At 37.3% G+C, this 26,977-nt stretch overlaps 1 protein-coding gene across 2 annotated transcripts in view; it reads left to right on the top strand.

Annotated features, from left to right (window-relative positions):
* CCSER1 (coiled-coil serine rich protein 1) overlaps positions 1 to 26,977 on the top strand; it is a 942,549-nt gene that overhangs the window by 810,418 nt on the left and 105,154 nt on the right. The gene's annotated exons all lie outside the window — the stretch shown is intronic.

Raw genomic sequence — 26,977 nt, 5'->3', positions numbered from 1 at the left:
AAAATATGTTCCTTTTCTGAAGGAAATAGAGATGGGTAGCACCTAAATTGCTTGTATTATTGTGAAATATTTAAAAACAGATGTTGTATCTTTAAAAAGCTGCATTCATATTTTTGTATATTTATATATGCATACCATGTATAGATTGATGAGGTCTAGCATAGTGGTTAATAATAAGGTTGTTTAAAATGGGAAATTAGTGGAATGCTATGCAAAATATGATTAACTACTATTTCTATCTGGTTTTAAGCAAACTTTCTCCCTACAGTGGGATCTTGTAGCACATAGAAAAACCTCAGTGAAAATCCATTGGGTCTGAGATATAGATAAATTATTATTTTGTTCTCAAGGAATTTCTGTTTTTCCATATAGTTTTTTTGTAATTAATTTGATTAAAACCAAAATTACTATCAGTTTTATGAAAATGTTTTATAATTTATTTTTTATTTTAAGTAGTATTATATTTTCCAAAGCACAGTTTTTGGTAATTTAATAAGATTCCTCTGTGTGTGTATGGGTACATGTGTGCATGTGTGTGTGTGTGCACACTGATTTTGAATGGCTAATTATCTTTATTTTCACCCTGCCTCAATAATACTCAATCGCCCATATTCTGGATATTTTATATCAGTCTAAGTACAAATGATGTGTGACTTTACATCATGGATGAAGAAGACTAATTGTTATTGTTGGGTACATAAATCAGTGTTAAAATTTAATTTCAGAAATTGTGCTGATTGTGGTAAGCTAATGTGAGAGATAATGGTTAATGGAACTTTTGGATTATGGCTGTGTCATTGGAGGTTACATAGATGCCAGAATGATAAATGCAGTGGAAATATTGCAAGTGTGTAATGAACAAGAATCACTTTCATGTAATTGTAAAGCTTAGATCTTCCATAGTTATGAGCAAAAGAAACAGAAATCATGTCGCCATTCTTCACCTGGAATTCTGAAGACAGGATTAATATTGGTACATTTGAACATTTTAAATAAATAGTTTTATACTGTGATAGAACACTATGGATGTGCTTCTCAAGCATCTGAAAGAAAATGAACACTTTAGATAATTTCTAGAAGCATTTTTTAGAAAGTTGATCAACAAATACTATAGATACATTCATCCACTTACTAGAAAAATTCCTTGTGGTTTGGGAAATTTTTTTTTTTTCACTATGCAAATGATATAAAAAAATCCCACTTTTAATTTGTGGATTGCAAGTACAAATAGATAAATTCTAATAGACAAAGTTTAAAAAGTGGCCATTTCAAATTATTAAAATAGCTGATTTATGAGTGTGTCATCCTCAAGAAAATCATGAGAATGTCCTGCAATCTGTCTGTTTTGTAGCCCAGATGCTTCCCTAACTCTCTCTGTTGCATTGCAGTGTCCCCAGCCCTCCATTTTCTTTGTCAAATACCATAGGTAAGAAATTATAAATAATATGGACTTCTAATGCTTAAAGAAACATAATTAGAGTCATTTGACAAAAGTAGACTGAAAAGCAAATGTTTAGTTCAATGCTATTTTCCCAACCCTACTTTGTAATTAAATGCATTAATCATTCAAATAATAATTCAAGCTTTTTATTTATCTAAAGTATCACTTGAGCATATAATATTCCTAAAGAGAATAATTATTTTGTTCTGATACATAGTGGATTTTATTCTGAAAAATAGTGGATTTTATGTCTTTGTTATGTCTAGTTAGATAGACTTTTTAATTGTTTATTTCTTGACAAATTATTTATCTATACTTTTTAAGTTGAAAAGTCATTTTTAAATTTGATCTCCAAAAGAGAGAAAATGCAAAGAATGCTAAATGATATTTTTTATTTCAAAATAATTTGTTTTCCTGGAATATTAGCATAAGCATATTCCTAGTGGAACAAAAAACAAACAAACAAAAATTGCCATTGCCCTAGCTGGTTTGGCTCAGTGGATAGAGCATCAGCCTGCGGACTCAAGGGTCCCATGTTCGATTCTGGTCAGGGGCATGTGCCTTGGTTGCGGGCACATCCTCAGTAGGGGGTGTGCAGGAGGCAGCTGATCAATGTTTCTCTCTCATCGATGTTTCTAACTCTCTATCACTCTCCCTTCCTCTCCGTAAAAAAACAATAAGATATATTTTTTAAAAAATTGCCATTGATTTTTCTCTTTATTTATAACTTAATTAGAATTAGTAAACAGATTATTTTAGGTCCAGATTGTTGTGTAAGCTAAGAAACTCTTTATTACTTCTAGGTCCAACAGACCACTGGAGATAATTACTTTTTGAAAAAAACCAACTTTGTGAGTCCTAAGAATAGAGTGAAAATTGAAGGAAGTGTCTTGTTCTTGGAAATAGGAGTTAGCAAACAATGTTGGTGTGCCATTGTTCTCTTAAAATCTAATATTTTACATAATTTTGAAATTATAGCAAATAACTATACTTCTTTTATAGCTTTGTGCATCAAATATAAAATTTTCACCAAGAAACATATGATTTTCATTTATCTTTAATAATTTTTCTGCAAACTGACTTCCGTTTGCATGTTTTACTTATGTTCAATATTCAGAATAGACAGAATGTTTCTACTTCTGTTCAAATTTAGCTATCTCATTTTTGTTTGCTGTGAAGTTTTGTAGAATAAAGATACTTTATAACCTCAATGTTAGCACAGTTTTTTTGGGGGGGGGAAATATGTATTGGCTAACATTATATTCTTTTTTGAAATTCTTCTATTTGTCACTAGAATAATTCAATGGTTCAGTTCCTACAGTTTTCCACTAAGACACATTTGATTTGCAGTTTGATTTTGAGATCAGGAGACCTTTTAAGGACTCAGTAAAAAATAAAATATCTATATTCCCCCCTTCTCAGGATTGACAGGAAATAAAGAACGCAAAAGACTGTTGTGCTTATGATCAGTATTTAATTGAAAGAATTACACATTACAAGACCATAATAATTATCCCTGTTTCATAAGATTGTTGAAAGGATAAAATTAGTAAATCTCTTTGAGCAGTGCCCTGCCACATAATAGATACCCACTAAACGGCAGCAATTACTGTTCTGCGTTTCATATCATCTGCTTTTCTTTTTATCTTTTCAAACTGTTAGAGAGAGTTTGAGTGTCGTGTTGTTGGGAGATTTTACTATCTACACAGACTAGGTATCCAAGACCTAGCCTGATTCTTTAAGACCTGGCTTGATTCTAAATTGGATCTGAGGTGACAAATTTCAAATAGGACAATAAAATCTATTTAAAATCCATCATTGAATCTCAAAATTTCTTAAGTCCACATTTCATGTTACAGATGAATTTTTTTTTTTAAAAAAAAAACGTCTTTTACTTATAGTGTTATTTACAGAGAGCTGTGCCTAAGGCCTGTAGGTGTTAAAGCTATTTTTCACATTTTTCACATGTCTGGGAGATCTTCAAATTAGATTTTGACTATCTCTTCTATGCTTTTAGACCATTAGCATTTCAAGCAACTATCCAGAAGAAACCAATTGATTAAGCAGAACTAAGTGTATTAGAGCTGCTTTACTAAGAAAGAATACATTCTTAGTAGTTTCTCAAATGAGGGGGGAAATCCAATAGAAGTGCACACCATTTAATTTTTTTCTTTCTTTTGGAAACGTTTGATTGATTATGACAATTAGATATTTATAGAGTATGTACATAGGGACAGAACAATATTTCCAAAGAGAAGCAGAAAAAAAGAGAGAGGAAAGAGAAGAAGTAACAGGGATCCAGCTTACAGCATGTATGAAGTCATCACTGTGGAGGAATAAAGAAGTGTTAGATTTAGGAAATACATTACACCCACACATACACAGAGCCACACAAATGAATGTGTACAATAAGCTTAAAAAATAATTTTAAACTTTGTGAATCCATCAGCCAACAATTCAACAGTCATGCTCATGACAAAGTTCCCCAAAATGAACTCTGCAGTTTTAGATTGTACTGGGTGGAATTATGCCAGTTAGAGACATAGACACAGGAGTTAAAATATAAATTGGATAAAGAAGATGTGGTACATATTACTATGGAATACTACTCAGCCATTAGAAAAGATGAAATTCTGCCATTTGCAAAAGCATGGATGGACCTTGAGAATATTATACTAAACAAAATATGTCATTCAGAAAAATAAGCACCATATGATTTTAGTCACATGTGTGACATAAAACTAAAACTCATAGACCCAGACAACAGTATGGTGCTTCCCAGGGAGAAAGGAGTGCAGGGATAGTTAAGGGTACAGGTGACCAAATATATTGTGATGGGAGATGAGTTGACTTTGGATGGTGGGCATAAAATGCAATATACAGATCATGTATCATAGAAATGTGTGCTTGAAGCCTATATGATCTTATTAACCAATGTCATTCCAATATATTTAATAAAAAATAAAAAATAAAAAAGACAAAGAAAATAAAGTAATGTGGACCTAAAGGATAAAATAGATTAAGAAGACCATGATAAAATTTTGTTTGGCTGACCTCCTATTTTAAGAGCCTTGACAATACCTGGTGAAGACTAAGGGAGGGAGAAATAGAGATAGGTAGAGGTGGGCAAGGGTCGGGGGGGGGGGGATGTGGAGGGGATCACCTGCAATTATGTCAACATTAAAAAAGAACCTAGCCTAAGACCAGGTGAGGGTCCTGACAACCCCCCGCCACTCCAAGCAAAATGAAACTAAGTAGAATCAATAAAAACAAGATAGAGGACAGTCCTTCTAAAGGTTTCCAGAGATGATTTGAGGTAAAGTTTGTGTAAAGGAATCAGGCTGACAAAAACTTCTGAACTTATGAGTGCTTGAAGTTAGACCTCTTTTTATTGACTCACAATGGGGAGTCATGAAAACAGACCAACAATAATGTTGCAAAGAAAAGAACAGGTGTTTTTTCACCTAGGGTAAGTGTTTTCAAATTTGATTAGAATTAATAAAAAAAAAGCATTCTTATTCCCAGAAGACAGAAACTCTGCATTTGGGAGATTAACAAAAAGAACTTCAAGTTTAGACCCAATGCAGGGCTTACGTGTTGCTGTGTGAGAGGCTCCTGAACGGGAGACTTCCTTACCCTCAGAAGGACTTATTTCAAGTACAATAGCCTAAGTCACTTTGCATAGGGGTTTTGATGGAATCTAGTATATCTCCATAATTTTTTACTATTGACCTCACAAAAGACCACAAAGAAGAAAACCTATTGATCAAACAAAACTAAGTTTGTTAGACCTACTGGAATACAAATAAACAGACAAACAAACAGACAAACCCCCCCCCCCACCACAAATACTACATTGCCAAAGGTAATAAGTAGAGATGAGGCACAGTTTATGACACTATAACTTTGCATTGATGTGAACAACTAGTAAAATGAATGAATATTCTGAATTCTGAGTTATGAAACACAACATATTTTCCTGGTTTATGATTTTTTCCAAAAAATTTTATATAAAATAAGATTTTTAACTTTAAAGTGGATTTTACAAAGGATAAGAACTAAAAAGGATTAAAGTAGAAAGATTTTTGACTTTCTAATCAACATAAATTTAGACGTTGGTTTTCATAAGGAATATATAGTATTGTTTTTAGAATCAACCTTCAAAGATGTATTATTTTGAAAAGGGAAAAATTATAATTTTTATTACATGATCTTATATCTTTATATGAAAGCTTATAGGGTTTTGGGGGGGTTTGGCATTGTTGTTTTATTTGTGTATGGAACTGATTATGCAATAATTTCTTGCCCTTTACTTATGACAATGAATATTAAAACAATACTATTTTAGTTGGTTGAATTGATTCAGCCTGCTTTCATCAGAGAAGTATTTATTCATACATAAGTGAGAAGATCACTAATGACTCCTTTGTTAATTACATATAGAAGTCAATTTCCACACCAAAAAATATAAAGTACAGCCCTAACCAGTTTGGCTCAGTGGATAGAGCGTCGGCCTTCGGACTGAAGGGTCCCAGGTTCGATTTCGGTCAAGGGCATGTACCTGGGTTGCAGGCACATCCCCAGAGGGGGGTGTGCAGGAGGCAGCTGATCGATGTTTCTCTCTCATTGATGTTTCTAACTCTCTATCCCTCTCCCTTCTTCTCTGTAAAAAATCAATAAAATATATTTTAAAAAATCTATAAAGTACAAACAAAAATAAACATTTTATTATGTTGATACTTACCCATAATTTAGTAAGATACTTTCCCTTTTGTTTGGATTTATATTTCCATGTAGTATAAAAATCACCATGTAAATGCTCAAATATTGGCTTTTCTGACTAACAGTAACACTCTGTAAACCTGTAGGTAACAACAGCAATGCAATGCCTCTCTTTTCTGGTGAAATTACTGGCCTCCTTCTCTTTGTTGGAAATAGATCCCCAAATCTCTTTTCATGCTGTGATCATCCTTCCGTTGAGGACAATTACTTGACATTTTGTCTTTTTTTCCTTTGCATATTGTCCTCAAACTTACTTTGAGACAGTTCTCTGGACATCAATGCACAGTCAATCCAGTGGACTAGGAGCAACCCAGACTAATTTCATTGCTGTCATTCAGTTACATCAAGGACCTACTCAGTCCCTTACCAGTGATCACCACATTGCTACCTAGGATGTAATCTAAAACCTTCAAACAAATTTCCTATTAACAGAAAAAATGATGTATTTATGATCCTTTAGCTCCTAAGAATCATTGTGCTGTCAGAATATTAAGTAAACACACCCTAACCTGTTTGGCTCAGTGGACAGAGCGTCAACCTGTGGACTAAAGGGTCCTGGTTCAATTACGATCAAGGGCACATGCCTGGGTTGCAGGCTTGGAACCCAGTAGTTGGGCGTGCAGGAGGCAGCTGATCAATGATTCTCTGTCATCATTGATGTTTCTATCTCTGTTTCCCTCTCCCTTCCTCTCTGAAATAAATTAAAAATTATGTAAACAATTGTAATTTGATTATAAATGTAAAGGTAAGAGAATTTCAGACTCACACAAATAATAGTTATACTCAAAATAATAGCTTCATGTAAAATTTCTGTTACACTCTATACATATTGTTTGCTATCTATGCCATAACAAAATATCATCGACTGGGTACTTTAACCATAGAAATTTATTTGCTCCCTGTTCTGGAGCTAGAAGTTCACAATCAAGGTATCAGCGAGTTTGGTTTCTTCTGAGGCTTCTCTCCTTGACTTGCAAACAGCCGCCTTCTTGCTGTGAACTCACATGGCCTCCCTCTCCTTTGGTTACTCACATCCTAGTGTCTGTCTATCAGATGTCCTTTTATAAGGAGACCAGTCAGATTGGTTTGGGCCCACCCCAATGGCCTCATTTTACCTTAATCACCTCTTTAAAGGCCCTATCTCCAAATACAGCCAATTCTGAAGTACTGGGGGTTAGGGTTTCAATATATAAATTTTGGGGAGACACAATTCAGCCCATCACAAACATTAGAAATAATATAATGCCACCATCCATTTTCCTCAAATAGAAGCTTTCTCTTTGCTCTTAAATATTTACTCAGTTGCATCTCACTCTCCTCAGTAACCTTGAAATTAGTTACATTTACATTCTAATAATCAATAGTAAATAAAATATTAAAATAACACATGTACATATTTCCTTATCTGCAATTCTAATATCTCAAATGCTCTGTGCCGGGAGCCGGTCCATGCTTGCTGTTTCAAGGGACCTGGCATATATGGCATACTGTTCTTAATATGTTTGCTCACCTTCTTGGCACTATGTGTTTTAACCAAGGTCTCTGAGAAAGGTTGTTTCCCCAGTTAGGGATTTTCCCCTGAAGTTAGGGAGGGAACAAAACCTCTTAACTAAATGCCAGGTGGGTAATTAATCACTTTAACTATGAACAATCATGCTTAAGCTACATAATCTTTACTCCCTAGAATGGAGATAAGAAACGCCCTAACCTTTGAAATAGAGATTGATAGGATTGGAATCAACTGGTATAAATACAGAACTAAGAAGACAGAACCAAGAAGACAGAACCTACACAGAACCTAGAGACAGAAGAACTTCGCTGGAGAGAACATGGCAAAAGATCCTGGACTGAACCTGACTACAGAAATTGGCAAGAGAACCTGACTAGAACCTGGTGACTGAACCTGGTTGGAGAACCTGGACAGAACCTGGCTGGAGATCCTAACCAGAACTTCGCTGGAGATCCAGCCCAGAACTTGGCTGGAGATCCTGGCTAGAGATCCTGGCTAGGCTGCTGATCAACTGAACGCTGTCTCCGCGTCATTCCTTCTTCGCCGACTCTGTCCACACCTTTGGGGACCCCTGGACCTGCTGGGGTTGGACCCCAGCAGCTCTGAAAACAGATTTTCTTTCCTCCTCAAATGGAGGCACAGACTCATTTGGTAGCCCATACCTGAGTTGAACTAATATAAACCTAATTATAGTTATTCTTTTCCTCACTTAGCATGAATGATTATAATATCTGCTATAGAAATATCAATGTGTTTGTACAGGCTGCTGCTCCATATTCTGGGTATATTAAAAAGATATGTTATATATTATATAGTAGAAGCCCAGTGCACGAATTTGTGCATCAGTGAGGTCCCTTGGCCTGGCCTGTGGGATTGGGCCGATACCAACTCTCTGACATCCCCTGAGGGGCCCCAGATTGTGAGAGGACACAGGCCAGACTGAAGGACCACATTGGTACAAGATCAGGGCGATCAGGACGGGGGAGGGACTCGGGAGGTTGGCCACCGGGGGAAGGACTGTAGGAGGGCTCCAGGGTGTGTCTGGCCTGTCTCGCTCAGTCCCATTGGCCGGACCTCAGCAGCAAGCTAACCTACGGGTCACAGCATCTGCCCCCTGGTGGTCAGTGCACATCATAGCAAGCGGTTGAGTGGCCTTAACAAAAAATAAAGGTCCTGTTTCTTTACCAGAAAAAAAATTGAATTAACACTTGGTGAGTGCTTATCATTGTAAGCACTGTATTCATATTCACTCATTTAATTCTCACAACAAACTTTTGACTTGTACTATGTGTTCACCACCCAAGTCAAATCTCCTTTCATTATCATTTATCCTCTTTAACCTCTTTCTCTCTCCAATACTTTTTCCCTCTGGCAATCACTGTACTGTTGTTGGTGTATTAGTTGTTTTTTGCTTAATCCCTTCACCTTTCTCACCTGCCTCCCAACTCCCTCCCCTCTGACAGCTACTAGTCTGTTCTCTGTATCTATGAGTTAACCCTCTTAATTAGGTCCTGATCACCATTGCATAGTTAACTTCTCAACCGTTCTGCTCCTCTAATCTATTACATCTGGAGGAGGGTGTGTGTGGGTCTTATCTTTCTCTGATTAAAAATAACATACCGTAAAAGGAGACAAATGTCAGTAAAACATAAAATTAAAATAGTTCCCTATGCAGATATCACTGATCCGATGTTTATCTGAGCCATTGTATTTCTTAAACCAAATCATTGTCAATATGTGAATGCTTCCATTAGCATGGCCTTTATTTCTATTTTGTAAACTAAGAGGGAAGGAATCAGACAATATTCTGCATAGGAAAATTCATAATACACTTCTTGTTTTCCTTCCCATTTCTACATAGCATCAGGGGTAGACAATCACAAATAGGGCTCAGAGGAATATCCTTAACACAGTTGGGATAAAATATCAGGCCTCTTTGAATTTATATCCTAATTTGTAAGTACTTTAAAAGTGCCAGATCAAAAATGAATAAATTAATGATATTTAGCAATTTTAACTCATTGGCCTAGTTAAAATTGATACCATTGTCAAACCAAATCTTGAGTGTTGTTAAAAAATTAAACTGTAGATTTACTTAATATTCTAGAAGTCCAGAATTTTAGAAATTAAACACATTTGTTAAAAAACGTGAGATCAGCCTGATCGGTTTGGCTCAGTGGACAGAGCGTCAGCCTGCGGACTGAAGGGTCCCGGGTTTGATTCTGGTCAAGGGCATGTACCTTGGTTGCAGGCACATCCCCAGTGGGGAGTGTGCAGGAGGCAGCTGATCAATGTTTCTCTCTCATCGATGTTTCTAACTCTCTATCTCTCTCCCTTCCTCTCTGTAAAAAAAAAAAAAAAAAAATCAATAAAAATATATTATTTTTAAAAAAGGGGGGTTAATTTGAAAATTTCGTGCATATTGTATACTAGTATAACCTGTTGGTCACCTTTTACAAAAAAAATGGAGAAATATTTCATCTCTTTCTTTGCTTCCAGTCGTAGCCTATAAAGATGTTGTTGATTTCTCCTCTAACAAGTTAAAATTAATAATGCATTAGCTCTAGTTTACTTCTGGAAGTAAAGGTCACAAAGAATATTGAAAATAAGTAGTACCAAGTACAGAAATGTCAAAAACAGACAGAGGTCAACAGCATCAGGGAAAACAAATAATCTTCTAGTTTTGTCTTGAAAAATGTATTACTAATCTTAGTGAATGACTTTTGATGGCATAAAAGAGGTGATAGCCATGTTGAAAATATTCAAGAGTTGGCAACAAGGAAATGAATGTGATAAGCATATTTAAGAAGCCGGTAAGTGAAAGGAATTTAGAAGAACCATGAGGCACTGCCTGGAGAAACATAGTCAGTCCAGTATTCATTCATATGGAATTCATGCGATGTGAGGTCAGAGAAAACTGTAAATGATGTAGGTGCTGAGAGCCAATGGCTTCCATAGGACCATAAAATTAGTTGTGAGAACTTTTCATATGTGTTGGAGACAAAGGTATCATCTGTGGCATAAAAATCCATTACGTTTTTCCTAAATGAGAAATGACTTTATATTAGAAGCAGTGTAAGGTAGTAAGCTTGTTAGACGGCATGTATTTTGGAGCTTTTAATACCAATTCTTCCCTTTGCTCAGCAGCGTGACATTGAGCAAGTTTCATAACCTATCTGTAGCTCAGATTCTTACCTCATGGGCTTTTTAGGAATAGATAAAATGAGATTTTACATATGAAAATCATCTCAATGTCTGATGCCAATAAAAATAACCAATATGGAAGTTTTTAAAAATATCTTACTTTATTTTTTATTTTTATTAAATTTATTAGGCGACATTGGTTAATGACATTATTTAAATTTCAGATGTACAGTATTATACATAGAAATTTAAATAATGTTATGTTGTGTGCTCGCCATCCAAAGTAGTTTCTTTCTGTTACCATATAATTGACCCCTTTTACTACCTCCTTTTACCATTTTTAACCAGATTGTTTGTAGTTGTGTTATTGAGTTGTAAGAGTTCTTCATAGATATAGTGAATATATGATTTATAAGTATTTTTTCCCATTCCATCAATTGTCTTTTCACTTTCTTGATAATGTCTTTATTTAATTTTCAATTGGAATTGATATATGATATTCAGGTGATATTCAGGTATACAACATAATGATTAGACAATTATGTAACGTAATCACCCTGATAAGTCTAGTACCCATCTGACACCATATATAGTTATTACATATTTTTTACTATATCCCCTATGCTGTATTTTATATACCCATTTTTATAAATGTTTCTATAAATGGAAATTTGTAGACCTTAACTTCTCCTCTTTTTTTCACCCATCTTTCAAATAATCCTCCCATCAACATGTTCTCTGTATGAGTTTGTTTCTGTTTTATTTGTTAATTTTTTTTATTTTATTATTTTATTTTTAGATCCCACATGTAATTGAAATCATGTGGTGTTTGTCTTTGTCTGGCTTATTTCACTTAGCATAATACCTTCTAAGTCCATTTATGTTGTTACAGGTAGCAAGATTTCAATCATTTTAATGACTTAGTAATATACCATTGTATATGTGTACAAACTCTTCTTTATCCGATCAATTATCTATCAATGGATACTTATATTGCTTTCATATTTTGGCTATTGTAAATAATTCTACAATAAACATAGTGGTGCATATGTCTTTTCAAATTAGTGTTTTGGATTTTTTTCAGAAAATTACCCAAAAGTAGAATTGTTGGTTCATACAGTATAGTTCCATTTTTAATTTTTTTATGAACCTCCATATTGTTTTGCAGAGTGGCTATACCAATTTACAATCCTACCAATAGTGCATAAGGGTTCCCTTTTTTCCACATACTTGCTAACACTTGTTGTTTATTGCCCAATATTGATGTTTTTATTTTGTTTTATTTTTAACATATTTTTATTGATTTCAGAGTGGAAGGGAAAGGGAGAGAGATAGAAACGTCAATGATGAGAGAGAATCATTGATTGGTTGCCTCCTGTATGCCCCCCACTAGTGGTCAAGCCCTTAACCTGGGCATGTACCCTGACCAGTAATCAAACTGTGACCTCCTGGTTCATAGGTTATACTCAACCACTGAGCAGCACTGGCTAGGCCAATATGGATGTTTTTAATGCTGTTAATATATATATATATATATATATATATATATATATATATATATATATATATATATATATATATATAAGCTAATATGCCAAGTGTCCCCTCAGGAGTTTGACCAGGAGACCGGAATTTGATTGCTTGTTATAATGTGCACTGACCAACAGGGGGCGGTGCAGAAGAAGGCCCTGGCTGGCAGCCAGAAGGCCCCAATTGGCCTTGGTAGCCAGACAGGCAGAGGGACCCTACCTGTGCATGAATTCTGTGCACCAGGCCTCTAGTTTATTATAGTTACTATGACCTTACATTAATAAACGACAGTGGACTATCTCCTCCCTGAGTATAAATCCACTTACTTAGCACCATATCTCAAACTAAATGTTTCCAATTCAAGAAAAAAATTCCCAAGGAATCCTCCTTGCAAAAATAGTGCTTCATGCATAGTTCTGCTATGTTATTATGTTTATCACGTTGTACTGTGAGTCCTTTGTGTGTTTCTGCACCCATCTGTCATATAGACTGAGTTCCTAGAGAACAGTCTCATTCAATAAGTACCCGTAAAACATTGTACAGTTCCTGAATAGTAAGCACCAAGTAAATAATAAATGTCTGTTGAGTTAAACCTTGGGCCTTTTTAGGATCAGTAGAATTAGGTTTAGAACATCTGTGCTAGTTCTTTTCTTTTAAAAGATATATTTTTATTGATTTTAGAGCGAGAGGAAGGGATAGGGAGAGTGAGATAGAAACATCGAAGGGAGAAAAACATCAACAGTGATTGGCTGCCTCCTGCATGTTCCCTGCCGGGATGGAGCCCACAACCCAGGCATATGCCCTGACCTGGAATCAAACCAGTGACCTCATGGTGCATGGTTCAATGTTTAACCCCTGAGCCACACTGGCCAGGCTAGATATTTTCTACATAGATAATTCATTCCTTTTGTCTTTTTTGTATTTAACAAATATATTTTGGTTTGGCTTATAATTAAATAGTGAAATAAAGTGAATAAGTATATTAATTGTATTTATTTCCAATATAACTTACTTAAAGAGATAGATGCTCATAATGGTTAATCACATTTTAGTTGAATTTGAGGTATAAAAAAATTGAAATAGTGAGAAATGTAAATATTTATAAAGCCTAAATTGTGGAAAAATATAATGTAGTTGATTTTTTTAAAATTTGCCAAGTTTTATAATTTCAAATCTGGTGATCCAAGTGAATTTTAAAGTGTGTTTATGGACTTTTATGATGGGGCTTATTCACTGGTTAAATTGCCCATTATCCTTCATCAAGATGAAATTATGCAAGGTCTTCAGGACTCATTGGCATCTAAAATGACCCTGCTGAACTGCAATTTTCTTACGAACAAATAATGCTGATTCAGGTGCAGAGTAGATTAACTGATTGCCCATAGTTAACCTGTGCATGTAAATGCGGCATATAGATTTTGAAATGACATAGTTAAATGGTGTTTAAACTAATCTGTGATGATTAGGGATAGATTTAAATGACACATAAAGTTCATTAGAATTAGCATGTAGGAAATGGTCATGAAGCAAAAATTATGGACAAAACAGGTATTTTTTTTTCTAATTTCCACTAATAAGATACAAGTTGAAAAATAAGGGAATAATTTTAATTTTAATAATAAAATGAAGATTATATTTCTTTTAGGAGGCCATAATTTGTAGATTTTTAACTGACAAAATAGCAGGAATAACTCTTTTTTTTTTCAACCTGCCAGTGCTGCCCGTGTGAGTTAATGTCCTAACTCCGTGAGGTAGTCTGTAATAAAAAGCATTAAACCGACTGGGCCCTTTTCCCAGAAAATCACTGAAGCAAGAAATTCATGCATCAGGAGAAAAGAAAAGAGAAAGTGAGGAAAAAAAGAAGACACTAAAATAAAATTTAAAAAAAAGGGAAGAAACCTAGATGGCCAAATTTAATGGGATAAGTAGAAAAGCTGGGTGTTTTATAGGCAGTCAAATAAAATTGCCCTTCCAACTCGGGAAGGACTTACACTCAAAGCATAAACCAGAGTTTTTGGTTATAAGAGGGAAATTGAAGAATACCTTATTTCATGAAACTGCATGGAAATAATTTTATAGCTTTGTTTTTTTCATCCTAAATGTAGTTTTAAATGTTATGTTCTGGATACATCTGAGGTATTCCTATCATCCGCCTAGTTTTCAAAGCCATTTTGTGGTTAAGCCTGTGCCTATAATTACTAGGGACAGTTCTGAACAAGTTAAGGGTGAGTCCAGTTCTTAATTGGGGTCTCCTTATTCAATTACAGTGTTTCCTAAAACCCTGATCCTGGCTTTTAGCCCGCCCTCTTTGTCCTGGGTACTCTCATCCTCTCCGGTGGCTGTAATTGACTACATGCTGATGTTCTCGAGTCTCTCCCTAGTCCAGGTCTCTCCCCCGTGGTTGGCAAACTGCGGCTGGAGAGCCACATGCGGCTCTTTGGCCCCTTGAGTGTGGCTCTTCCTAAGCCTTAGGAGTACCCTAATTAAGTTAATAACAGTGTACCTACCTATATAGTTTAAGTTTAAAAAATTTGGCTCTCAAAAGAAATTTCAATCGTTGTACTGTTGATATTTGGCTTTGTTGACTAATGAGTTTGCCGACCACTGACCTAGACCATTGAGTCTATTCACTTATCACACACTGCTCCTTAAATATTCTTTAACTTTTAAACGTATGTCCAAAGACAATGACTTTATTATCATTACCTTTGTTTTCCCCTCCCCCATAAGCCAGTTCCTTCTGCTCTGTTTTTTTTTTTTAATTTCATTTAATGACATGACTTCTTATCAGTCATTCATTCCAGAAAACATAGAATCGACATTTCTTCTTTCTCCCTCTTGTTCCACATCCTCAAGGTCATTCCACAGTCTCCACTCTACTTCAGATTTATCTCTCCATCACATTTCTCCTGTCTATCCTATTTCCAATGAGTACATCTGGATATTCATCACCTCTCAAGAGAGCTATTATAATGACCTCTTAACTGCTTCTCCGGCTTCTTCGTTCTGTCCTCCACACTGTTGACTGAATATAATTATGAGCATTCCTCTATAAAACATGTTACTGTCTTCCTGTCACACAAAGATAGGGGCTGACCTTCTTAGCACATCAACCAAGACTTTAGCAAATGGGTCTTCAATTACCATCTTAGAAATATCCAAATTTCCTCATTTTTTTTTCTTCAGTGAAACTATAATGAGGGAACTTTATTTATTTAAGACCCAGTACAAAAGGCATTATCTTCAACAGAGTGAACTCTCTTTTTCTGTCACATATAGAATTTTTCTTACTACTATTGTAGAAATAATATTTTTTTAGTAATTGGCCAGTATGAGTGAGGCCTGCTAAATCCAGAGCTTCTCTAGCATAGATTTTGCCTTTTACATCTTTGCAATCTTCAGAATTTGATTCAAGTGTCTAGAACACAGGAGCTACTTAAAAAACGTTTGCTGATGAATGAATGCAGGATGTTTTGGGAAGTTCTGTGTAAAAAGATGGCCTTCTTGAGGTGTGAAGGAATTACCACTAGATGTCACTACCACATTTCCAATAGCAGTTTAGGAGTCAAAAACTAATCTTTACTGAGTACCTACTATGTGCCAGTATCTTTTTAATAACTCTGCAAAATAGCTATTATTATCACAAGTCTACCTTGAAGACATATGCTTAGACTGATGAATAGGTCATACAGCTAGTATGATATAGAGGTGAGATTTAAATCTACATGGGCTTGCTATCAAACATGTAGTTTTCCCACAGTGGCAGCGACATTCTATTTCTTTTCTTATGATGAACTTCTGAAATCTAAATGATAAGTGCTATAGGCTACCTTTTTAAAACAAATTAAATCTTTATTGACAAAATATGCTATTATTGGGCTAGACACTTTTTAAGACCTTTGGAGTTAAAAGTCAGTGACTTTGTTTCTCTACTACACTTTTCCTGAATATAAAACAAACTACCATTCAGTAAAATCTTTTTAATTAAACATAAGAATATGGGTTTTGAACAGTAGTAGTTTGATTTATATTAACGTACTAGTATTTATTTCAGTTGACATTTGGAAATTTATGTCTACTGTTTACGGTGATACATTTAGTAATTTGGACTGCACGCATGAATAACATATAGTCCCTACCTTCAAAGAGCTTATAAACCTATAATGTATCTTTGATTCAAAGTCAGGAACATCATGATATTCTTACCGTGGGGTGTATTTAATATGAGTACCTAGAGATACGAATCAATTTGATAATGTGACTTTATCTATTTTTGGATCTAAGATACTTAGAAGTACATCTCTAAGTGGTTGAAAGTCCACTAGTTCCTGACTGCTTACTCCAGACGTTACGAGACATTATATATATATATATATATATATATATATATATATATATATATATATATATATTTTTTTTAATATATTTTTATTTATTTAAGAGAGGAAGGGAGAGGGAGAGAGAGAAACATGAACGATGAGAGAGAATCATTGATTGGCTGCCTCCTGCACATCCCTTTCTGGGGACCGAGCCTGCAACCCATGATTGCGCCCTTGATCAGGATCAAACCTGGGGCCCTTCAGTCCACAAGCTGGCTCTCTATCCACTGAGCCAAACCCAGCCAGGGCACCTTATATTTTTGGATACAACTCTGCCTTTAGAGTCCCAAGTAAGATCCAGAGCTTGATGAAATATGCATAGGTGTGGACAAAAGTATGTTTACAGCTGTCCAGATGGAAAAAGACATGCAGATTATGATTATTTCAATAGCTTTATTAACTCAAAGGAATGCCACAATGGCACAGTAAATCTACATGTGCCCTCTCCTGTATTTGTGGGAGCTCCAGTCAGAGAACAGTTATAAGGAAGCCGCTGAGCTGCTTACATCGGAAGGCATGCACTTGAGTGATCCCATGGTCATGCTTTACCTCCCTGTGCAGAAGTGGCTCCAAAGCACATCCATTATACAAATGACAGAAAGATGAAAGGGAGGGAGGGGGCTCATGGATCTCCATAAAGTTTATAGCTTCTCTTTGGATTGGTCGGTTTCAATACCGCATCAGACTACTTAAACTTCCTTCCAAACTCAGTGATGGTGGTTAGTATTTTGCTTTTGCTACTGTTAATTATGTAAAGGAGTTAAATCCCATCAACTAATTTAAAATGGCATATTTATGTGCAACATGATAATGTTCTCTATTGCTTTTTAAAGAGAATGAATGAATGTAGTCATGGAATCAGACTATCTGCCTCTCTTAATATTTAATATGTGGTATGTAAAATTTAATTATGTGATTTAAAAGTTAAGAAATATAGCCGAAATCGGTTTGGCTCGGTGGATAGAGCGTCGGCCTGCGGACTGAAGGGTCCCAAGTTCGATTCCGGTCAAGGGCATGTACCTGGGTTGCGGGCACATCCCCAGTGGGAGATGTGCAGGAGGCAGCTGATCGATGTTTCTCTCTCATCGATGTTTCTAACTCTCTATCTCTCTCCCTTCCTCTCTGTAAAAAATCAATAAAATATATTTAAAAAAAAAGTTAGAAATATAAAGAGATGATATATACTCAACGTATTTCCAAAATTTGAAATAATTTCAATCCCCTCTTAAAATGCATAAAGAAAAGCTTAATGTAAAGTGAACAATAAATTATTATTTCTGCAAAAGGACATATCTCTTTAGAAGTAAGCAAAAATACTCCTCAACCTTCATCAATATTTGCATTAAATTAAGAGAGTTTTAAATTATCTGAAGTCATTAACAACATGTTTCTTAAGTAAAATGTCCCCAGTTTTTACTCCTTTCTTAGTAGAAAACAGCATCAATTTATACTTTTAAAGCACAGATAAAACCTAGACAAATGCTCTGTGTACATATGCCTTCCATCTGTAACTTTTTACTTTTGCCTGGCACAGGGTACATACTCAAAAAAATATTTATGGGGATGTTGAATGTGTGAATCAAGAAACTTAGAGGAAGATTTGAGGGTTGCTTAGCAGTTTTCTTCTGCTCCCTCGCGCATCCCTGGCATTTTGCCCTGAGAAAACACAGGGGAAGCTCCAGGAAGCCATAGGGCATCGGTTACACACCCTGATTGAGTATAAGATGGCAGGGAAGCTTGGCAATAAGAGACGATGGCCTATGGACCCGGGAACAAAGCCCAGCTAAGTCACTTACTAGCTCTTTTAACAGCAACAACAAAGCCTAAGAAACGGTGCTTTAGTTTTCTCATCTTGAAAATGGAGTTTAACTGTATCTAGCTCATAGGGTTATTGTGAAGAGTAAATGATCTTGAATAGGTAAGGCCCTTAGAACAATATTTAGCTTTTGATAAATGCTTTAGAGCAGCGGTTCTCAACCTGTGGGTCGCGACCCCTTTGGGGGTCAAACGACCCTTTCACAGGGGTCGCCTAAATACATCCTGCATATCAGATATTTACATTACAATTCATAACAGTAGCAAAATTACAGTTATGAAATAGCAACGAAAATAATTTTATGGTTGGGGCTCACCACAACATGAAGAACTGTATTAAAGGGTCACGGCATTAGGAAGGTTGAGAACCACTGCTTTAGATGTTTCAGTTGTTGCTATTACTGCTGATGCTATTATTGCTGAAGAAAATGGAACCTTTTTAAAGTTAGAAAAAAACTATCCAATACGTTTCCCGGTTTTCTCCTCAAGTGATAATCAAAACACAGGATTCCATTTTATTTCAATTTGCATAAAAATTAGATGAGCTCAGTGGGAATTTTGAGAAGGCATTCTTGTTTGTTCATTTGTTTTTTTTTTGTCTTAATAATTCCAAAGGAAAAAAGTTGAAAATGATTTTACCTAAACATAAATGAGAATTACATTAGAATTTTTAATAGTTCATTATATTTATTTAGTTATTTTAATATAATCAACTTTTTATATTTGTTTGTTTTAAAGAAAAATATGAGTACAAAGTCTGTTTGTGAGTTTGTCAGTGAATCTTACCTAAAATGGTGACAGAGGAGGATAGACTTTGAGTGGTGAACACATAATACAATATACAGATGATTTATTATAGAATTATACACTTGAGACCTATATCATTTTATTAACCAATGTAACCCAAATACATTCAATAAAAATATTAAAAGTAAAAAGAAACTTTTTGCATTCATATCATGAGCCATACAAAGGCACTACTTGATGGCAGAATGTCCTAATTGCATGTAAAAAGCTTTTAGTACTAAGCAGACAGGTTGATAAAATAAGGTAACGTTCATTACTGCAAAATACATTTATTTATATAAATTTTGGTTCCATATAAATGAGTCTTGACCCTTAGCAAGACTAGAAAAACAATTGGAAATTGTGAATATGATCATTGAATGTGAAAGCTTTCAGAGGCTTCATAGTGTGACGCCTACAACAGTTAGCCTGGGTTCAAATCCATACTTAACCTCTTTTTACTAGTAGCTATTGAATTGGCCTTATGCCAGGTAAACTTCTCCTTGGGTCAGACTCCTTATCTAGTTCCCACCGCAGGGTTACTGCAGATTACATAGCTTATATTAATAAGATTCTTAGAATAGTACCTGATGCAGAGTAAGTGTCATGTAAGTGCTTAAGTGAATACATAGAAGTACTTTATTGCATAGTCATTTCAGTGGAGTTGATAAAATGAGATCAAAACCATCTTTTAAAGATTTATTAGTGGTTCATCAGGTGTTTCATAGTGTTGCAAAGTCAAAGCTCTGAAAGGTACCTCACTATGGTAACTTTGTAAGGAGGAATTTTATGTAGTCCCAATCAACCAACACTATGAGGCAGAATACTAGGATCAGTTTTGTGAGGTCCAGCCGTGGGCAAACTACAGCCCGCGGGCCGGATCCGGCCAGTTTGAAATGAATAAAACTAAAAAAAAAAAAAAAAGACCGTACCCTTTTATGTAATGATGTTTACTTTGAATTTATATTAGTTCACACAAACACTCCATCCATGCTTTTGTTCCGGCCCTCCGGTCCAGTTTAAGTACCCATTGTGGCCCTCGAGTCAAAGAGTTTGCCCACCCCTGAAGCAGGGGATCCCTCGGGGGTGAGGATGACGGGGCCCCAACGCGCTAGGGCGTCTGCATGCACGACCCCGGGGACCAGGTTCATTGACGCAGATCCGTTTAATTGAGGAACTACAGGGGTATATATAGCATGAGGGGACCAATCAGAGGGAGACACGTTGCTATAGGCGACCAATCAGAGGGAGACACGTTGCTATAGGCGACCAATCAGAGGGAGACACGTTGCTATAGGCGACCAATCAGAGGGAGACACATTGCTATAGGCGACCAATGGCTGAAAGGCTGGGGTACTATGCATGTGGCTCTAGGAGTTAGTTCAGGCGGGCGTTGCTACTTCCTGGTGTGCCGAGGAAGCATGTCATGGTGGAGTGTGCTCACACCATTGCAACAGCCACAGCGCTGAGACATACTTCCTGAGCTCTACTACATCTCCCCCTTCCTTTCTAATTAGCGCCAAAGCAAAGGAGTTGTCACTACTCAGAAGGAGATAGAAGGGTGGCCTTATAACGGGTGAAAGGAGTAGCAGAGGCACGTGCCACTGGAAACTGGGAACTAACTGGCATGAGAACGCCAGGGTGAGGTATCACAGTCCACAGTCCTTATCTGTGTGCACCCGTGCTACCAGCTGTGATGATAGCACACACCAACAAGAATAACGTTCCTGCCGACGGGTTCCTCTCTGGCGCCATGCGCGCGGCTTGGTCTTGTAGAGCCTTGATGTCACCCCAGGTGATGGGGTGAGCTCGTCGGTGTCTAGGTCGTTTCCGCCGTCGGGGCTGGTTCTCTTCTATGGTCAGGTCCTCCATTTCCTCCATGGGGGGCGATGGTGGTGTTCTACGGCTCATCGCTGATGGTGTGGGGTTTGACGTCACGAGCAGGGATCCATGCGGGACTCCCATCACCTTCTGGAAAAATACAAGCAAACCCTCTCCCCTGGGTTAAGAGCGGGTCGGGGCCTTTCCAGGCTCCAGTGAGTGGGTCTCTCCACCAGACCAAAGGAGAATAAATTGACTGGACTATTTTGACAGTAGAGAAGGGAGTATATTATAGCTCTAGTTCTCCTACTTGTGCTGAGCCTTGATAAGGATATCTAAGGTAAGTGGGGTTGGTGGAAGTTTTAGGGGATTTTATTATTACTGCACAGTAATGCTTCCCCGTGTCAGTGAAGGCACTGGGTGCCCTTTGAGGGAGCCGTTGACAGTTGGAGGTGGAATGCGGGAGTTGGTGCCCTTTGCAGCAGCCATTGACAGTTGACGGTGGAATGGAGGAGTTGGTGGTGCCTTTTGCGAATCCCACCAACAGTAACAAAACCATGATGGTTTGGGAGCTGAGCCCAGGGTGGAGGGAGGGATGGAGACACGGCTTCCGGGCGACGGGGACGGAATGTCAGAGAAGGGGGTAACGGTTTTTCCTCGTGGACCTCAGCGGGTCGAATCCTTTTCAAGACCTTCTCCCAAGTGGAGGGGTCCCAAATGGGGGCCTTGATTAACCACAGATTTGACTGTAATAGATACTCCCAATGAGTTTGGAGTTCCTTTTCAGAGACCTTAACTTGCCTGCTCTGCAGTAAGGCGTGGAGCGCGCACGCTTGTGGCGCTCTCGCCGAAGGGGGAAAGTTTCCCATTTTACTGTAGAGGGTCGCTCACCCGTCCAGCCATTCCGGGGGCCCCACGTTCGGGCGCCAGATGAAGCAGGGGATCCCTCCGGGGTGAGGATGACGGGGCCCCAACGCGCTAGGGCGTCTGCATGCACGACTCCGGGGACCAGGTTCATTGATGCAGATCCGTTTAATTGAGGAACTACAGGGGTATATATAGCATGAGGGGACCAATCAGAGGGAGACACGTTGCTATAGGCGACCAATCAGAGGGAGACACGTTGCTATAGGCGACCAATCAGAGGGAGACACGTTGCTATAGGCGACCAATCAGAGGGAGACACATTGCTATAGGCGACCAATGGCTGAAAGGCTGGGGTACTATGCATGTGGCTCTAGGAGTTAGTTCAGGCGGGCGTTGCTACTTCCTGGTGTGCTGAGGAAGCATGTCATGGTGGAGTGTGCTCACACCATTGCAACAGCCACAGCGCTGAGACATACTTCCTGAGCTCTACTACACACCCCTGGGTTAACCACACTTTAAAAAATCCTGGCTTTGCTACTCATCAATTATATGGCCTTAGTAGACTTACTTATTTTCTTTAAAAACTAGTTTCTTTTTTTAGTTCAATAGTAAGAACAGAACAAGATTATTTGTAATTAGTTTCATCCATATTTACTTTCTAACAAAATTCAAAAACTTCTGTATTACCCAAGTGATTAAGTCTTGCCATCTTTGATATTTCAAACTGTAAGCCACAAATATGTTATAAAAGTTGTACAGTTATACGTATTATATATTTATATATTAAATAATATTACTATGTATTTGATAACAAAACATTAGCATTATGTATATCTAATAAATACTTGATTTTCTTATTGGTATCTCCAAGATTCAATATTTTCTTCTAATCATTAATATTCTGCTAAGGAGAGATGCTTGCAAATACATGTATGGATACTCTAAAAATAAAAGTTCACATTTTAGAAAATGCTAATTAGTGACATATCTGTTTTTCTTCTCCTTTGTAGTAATCTGTTTAGGGAAGTAGTAACAACTGTAGTTATAGGTACTAATCTTAGTTCTTTTTAGACTGGATAACTTCATAGGAAACTAAAACACTGAATGGAAATAAACTTTTATGGATAAACACCTTTTCATACATCCCCAAAGAATGCCTTCTGTTTATACGAACAACAGCTCCATTCATAATTATACTCCAGTGTTCTTTTTGTCTATTTTGCATAATTTCTAACTTGCAGCTTTCTTGTTGCTATAAGTGTAGACTATCATTTTGAAGATGAGTACTTTGATCAACTCTTTCAATAGCTTTTTTTTTTTTTTATAGAAGATGTTTTCTGTAGTGAAATTTAGGTAAATTGTTCAAATTTAGAAACCGTGATAAGATAGCCTCATTTCCTCCTCAGGCAGTCTAAGTAAGGAAATATGCTCTGGGGTTCTCAGTGAAGGTGCCAGCCAGCGTTTAAAAGATAACTTACATTTCCTTATTTAAAAGATATGAGAAGTGAGCTATTGAAGTTGTAATCTGCAGTTTTGATATTCATGTATAAAGGGGGGCAGATGTTCTTTTCTGGTAACTCATTTCCATAATACACTGTATTCAGAGATGAATATGCTTACTTTCAAGGCTTGGCAGAAGGTCTCCAGAAGACATTGCTTAAACTCCATTGGTGAACAAAGGAGAGGATTAGCCATTTAAAATGTATTGTTGGTCTTTCAACCTTTTCTTAGCCTCTCCCCTCTTAAAATCTTTCTTTGATTTATAGTATTAATCCTAAAATGAACTATCATTTTAATGTATTTTCAGACAGTCAAATTTACTTACACATATATAACATGTATGGTCACATCCCTGAGAATAATCCTAGACCGCCTTTTAACATTCATCTTCACTCACATTAATAGAATTTATAGAGCCTCTACGTATATTTTTGATATGAGAAAAGAGGATAAAATAATTGTTTATTAACAGATTCAAAATATTCTTTCTATAAGCAAAATAAAAGGTTAGCCCTTGCTGATGTGGCCAGTTGGTTGGAGTGTTGACCAGTACACCAAAGGGTGGTGGTTTTGATTCCTGGTCAGGACACATACCCAGGTTCAATCCCAGTTGAGGTGCATGTGGGAGGCAACCTATTGATGTTTCTCTCTCACATTGATGTCTCTTTTTCTCTCTTCCTTTCTCTCTCTAAAAATTAATAAAAGCAGTATAACTATTTAAAAAAAATAAAATGAAATAAAAGGTTGTCTATGTCAGTCTTTCAACCCTGGAGGAAACTCTAAATACTAGCTAATAAGTCATTTATATTGTTTATCTTTGTAGAAATATAATAAACAAATTTATAAATATGTGCTAGTATACAGTACATTAATAAGACTGCTTTCAAATTTTATAAAGATACCTAGATAAATAAACGAATTGATATCTGGTAGGTAAGTAGATGAATAGCTGTGCCCATTGTGTAATTTACATTTATAAATTTGTGTGTATAGCATGTTTTAAAATAGAATTCATAGTTAGTATACAATGAAAATATTAGAAGAATATACTAGGGACTGGGGAAATTTAGAAAAATTTAGAATGTCTGCACTTCCTGGAATTCTATAGATTATCTAGTTTCACAAATAATTTCAGAAACAATAAAACAGACCTGCAAAACTGAATTTACATGATGACTAAAATAGTTTAAAATTATTTCAATATAAGTGATATTATAAGCTATATGCTGAAATCAGGGAACATTATTTGCATTATTTAATAACTAGAGGCCCGGTGCACAAAAATTTCTGCACTCGGGGTGGTCCCTCAGCCCGGCCTATGCCTTCTTGCAGTCTGGGATCCCTCGGGGGATGTCCACCTGCTGGCTTCGGCCAGCTCCCTGGGGGATTGAGCCCAAGCTGGAAGTCAGACATCCCTCTGGCAGCCCGGCAGCCCTCAGGGAATGTCCACTTGCCAGCGGGGAGCAGGCCTAAGCTTCAGTCGGACATCCTTAGCACTGCTGAGGAGGCAGGAGAGGCTCCCGCCACCACCGCTGTATTGGCAGGCGTTAGTCTGGCTTGTGGCTGAGCAGAGCTCCCCCTGTGGGAGCGCACTGACCATCAGGAGGCAGCTCCTGCATTGAGCGTCTGCCCCCTGGTGGTCAGCCCGTGTCATAGTGACCAGTCATTCCCAGTCGTTCTGCTGTTAGGGTCAGTTCGCATATTACCCTTTTATTATATAGGATAGAGGCCTGGTACATGGGTGGGGGCCGGCTGGTTTGCCCTGAAGAATGTCCCAGATCAGGGTGGGGGTTCCACTGGGGTGCCTGCCAGCCTGGGTGAGGGGCTGATGGCTGTTTGCAGCTGGTCACACCCCCTTCAAGGTGGGGGTCCCTACTGGGGTGCCTGGCCAGCCTGGATGAGGGGCTGATGGCTGTTTGAAGGCTGGTCAAGCCCCCCCACAGTGTGGACCCTCACCCCATGGAGGTTTGGCCAGCCTGGGTGAGAGGCTGATGGCTGTTTTCAGGCTGGCCAAGTCCCCCTGGTGATGGAAACTCCCAGCCTCTCCTTTTTTTCTTTCTTTCTTTTTTTTTTTTGTAAATTCTAGGATTTACTTACCTTCTATAATTAAAACTTTGTAGCCTTGAGAGGAGCTCAGAGCTGGCCAGGGTGGGCGGGATGGAAGCTTGGCTTCCTCCATCGCCAGGGGCAACCCACTCCTGCTCACTCCAGCTCCGTGACCATGGTTGGCTGAAAGCAAGTATCTGGGGTTTATTTACCTTCTATAATTGAAACTGTGTTGCTTTGAGTGGAGCTCAGAGCTGGCTGTGGCAGGCAGGAAGCTTGGTTTCCTCCATCATTAGGGAAACCAAGCCTCCTGCTTGCTCCAGCTCCATGGCTCCTGGCCGCCATCTTGGTTGGGTTAATTTGCATATAATCGCTCTGATTGGCTGGTGGGCGTGGCTTAACACATAGCGAAGGTACAGTCAATTTGCATGTTTGTCTTTTATTAGTGTAGATTTGCATAATCATTTTGATATTATATTGAAGGATCAATGATCAGTTTTCATCCACTAATTCAGTATTATTAAAATTTTGCTATAATCAAAGAACTCTGTTAGAATTAAATAAACTTTTGAACATGATGGTTGACCACAACAAAGTATAGTTGGAACAAAATTTGGTTCATGGAGGTAATACATGAGGCAGGCTTCAGGTACAGTTTCACTATAGAATTTTCTATTTCATCATATATCAACATGGTTATGATGAAAATATTAAGACAGTGGGGGTGGAGTTAACATGAAGGATGGTTTGACCCATCTTAGAGACTAGTCCAATGTTACTTGAAAGAAAGAAACAAGGGTGGTTGCAAAGTTTTAGGTCTGATAGAACTAACTAACTATGTGACAAATATAAGGGAGCTCAGGGAAAAGCTTAACTGTAGCATGATAGTTTAGTTTCCAAATTTTCTTCCAGATGAAGGGATACCTGTGAAATTCTCACTGGTTAATTGATTATAGGAATCTTTCAGGAGACAAAACAACTTGGGGAAGTCATCATCAAATAAGGGGTAGTTTAATCCAGGAAGGAAATTGAGATCTTCAGGGTGTAGCAAAAAATACCAGATCACTATGGATGAAGCTTTGAATATATTTAAATGTATGGGATGAGCAGAAAGAGAAATCTGAGATAGAGATAGGAACATAACAAGAAAGAAACAAAATAAAACCAAAAAGGTATAGCAAATAGAGGAAAGGTTTCAAGAGGAAATAGAGAGTACCTCACAAACATCTGCTCTCCCTTTTGTATTTTTTAAAAATTTATCTTTATTGTTTTAAGTATTACAGATGTCCCCTTCTATTCCCCCATTAGTCCCCTTCACCCCACACCTGTCTCTGGTCCCAGGCCTATTGCACTATT

The sequence above is a fragment of the Myotis nattereri genome, assembly GCF_964212035.1.
Source record: "Myotis nattereri genome assembly, chromosome: 1".
NCBI lineage: Eukaryota > Metazoa > Chordata > Mammalia > Chiroptera > Vespertilionidae > Myotis > Myotis nattereri.
The sequence above is the reverse complement of the archived record's forward strand: the minus strand, read 5'-3'. Positions and strand labels throughout refer to the sequence as shown.